The sequence below is a fragment of the Octopus bimaculoides genome, chromosome 8, assembly GCF_046866305.1.
Source record: "Octopus bimaculoides isolate indiv1 chromosome 8, ASM4686630v1, whole genome shotgun sequence".
Taxonomy (NCBI): Eukaryota; Metazoa; Mollusca; class Cephalopoda; order Octopoda; family Octopodidae; genus Octopus; species Octopus bimaculoides.
The window spans coordinates 12383774-12386273 of record NC_142935.1 but is presented as its reverse complement, the minus strand read 5'-3'; positions in this window follow the sequence as shown (position 1 = coordinate 12386273).

Below are 2500 nucleotides of genomic sequence, written 5' to 3'. Positions count from 1 at the left end.
CTTAAAACAAGCTTTTAACGAAGTAAAATATCAGCCACCATTCTGGAATCTTCAAGCGTGGTTTTTACCAATACTGTAAAAACCATTCGCATATATATCACACGCACCTCACAGTGTGCATCTACTAAATTCACTCAAAAGGCATTGATCATTCAGGAGCTATATTAAGAGACACCTCACCAAGGTCCCACGCACTGGAAGCGAACCCGAAATCAGGGGGTAGACAAAATGTCTTCTTAAAAACTCAGCCGTGCTATTTCTATCAGACTGCGTTTGCGCTTCCCTTGACGTCATTGTGTACTCTCGAACACTTGGAATAAAAACAAACAATGATTAAAACACTTAGGAGAGGCAATGTCTCAGTACACTGCTAAAATATTTGAGCATACATTCAGTAACTTCATAAATTGTTATCAGCATACGATATCATTCGGAAAATGATATTATCAGTAATATCATGATATGCTGATAACATGACTACGAATGCACAATTTCTAATAACATGCTCACTTACTTTTGCGCCAACAATATTTATTCAATTGAATCGTGACATAAATATTTCTGCTATTTCCTTTATATAATCTAATATACGAAACGATATCTCTATACAACACTAACAAATACAACAACAACAACAACAACAACAACAGCAACAGCATTAATAATAGTAGTAGTACAAATAATAACGCCACTACTACTACTACTAATACAACAACAAAATCAATAATAATAACAATAACAATAATAATAATAATAATAATAATAATAATGATAATAATAATAACAATAATAATAATAATAATAATGATAATATTAATAATAATAATAATAATAATAATAAGAAGAAGAATATTAGTACTAGTATGTAAATATTACTGTTATTCATTGCTATCATTATTTGAAATATAGTAGTAGTAGTAGTAGTAGTAGTAGTAGTAGTAGTAGTAGTAGTAGTAGTAGTAGCACCAGCAATAGCAGCAGCAGCAGCAGCAGTAGTAGTAGTAGTAGTAGTAGTAGTAGTAGTAGTAGTAGTCCCGGCAATAGCAGCAGCAGCAGCAGCAGCAGCAGCAGCAGCAGCAGCAGTAGTAGTAGTAGTAGTAGTAGTAGTAGTAGTATTAGTTGTTGTAGGACACAGTTCTACTATTCTACTACTAGTATAAATAGTAATGATGGTGATAGTAATGTTTGAACTTATAAATCTATAAACTTGCAAACAAATAGCATTGATGCCGTCTAATTCGAACTTGATTACATCAATCTGGTTTACCGAGAACTGCAGGGTTCTTTAATTTTGTCTTCTTAGTCATGCATTGGCGCATGTTTTCTCAGTTCAAAAGGAATAATTGAGCGGTGACCAACTTCAATTAAGAGTAACTTTTGTTTTGGCAACGTACCACATAGGCTTATAGGCGCTACTTGATTGGGTACGATGTATGGAAATTGCATTCGTCTTTCCTTTTTCATAAAAAATTCAGGAAGTAGATATAGTTTCGACTGAAATCTGTAAACTGTACCAGCTCACTGAACCAAGCTAGATTTCTTTGAAAGAAGCGCAGTTGCTGCAAAAAAAGGACAATCAGATATTCCCTGGTGTTCAAAACCAGTAATAAGAACGCATATTTATCTTTTATTTGTTTCTCTGTAAAAGTGGCTTATCTCGTTCGTTTTTTTTCTTTTCTCTCTGTATTGTATTGATTATTTCATACCGAACTTTAAAAATCCACCGCTCGTTCGTTAATTGGATTGTTGATTTTAGTACTAAACAGCCTATATCCTTGAATATTAACAAAAGAGAAAAAAAAACATCATCAACAGCAACAACAACGGCAATAATAATAATAATAGCATTAGTAAAACATCAGCAACACTGATTACAATGCTAATTAGATTAATAAGATCATGAGGTTTACATACTAATTACGTGCTTAAATCGTTTCACTTATACATACGTATGCAAGCATTTACACAAATAACGCGCAAACAAGTATATGTGTACACACAGACTCACAGACACAGAGACAGACACACACACACACACACACACACACACACACACATATATATATATCAGTAAAACAGTTCATATATAAATAAAAAAAAGAAGACTACGAGTAACAGAAACTGATATATATATGTAAACGCGTAAACAAAACACATGCACACACACACACACACACACACACACACACACACACACACACACACACACACATATATATATATATATATATATATATATATATAGAGAGAGAGAGAGAGAGGGTATGGTAAATAAATTGTCTACAGAATTACGAAAAAATGAAAATAACACTGGCATCTCATTTTAACAAATATATTTACCAAAATTATATAGAAATATTTTTAAATACTAAAGAGTAAGCCTATTCGACACAATCGCCATTGGCTTCAACTACGGGATCCGGGCGACTTCGGAATCTCCTGCAAATCTTGTTTAAGCTGGTGAATACTGCCACACTATTTCCCTTCAGTTCATCATTGA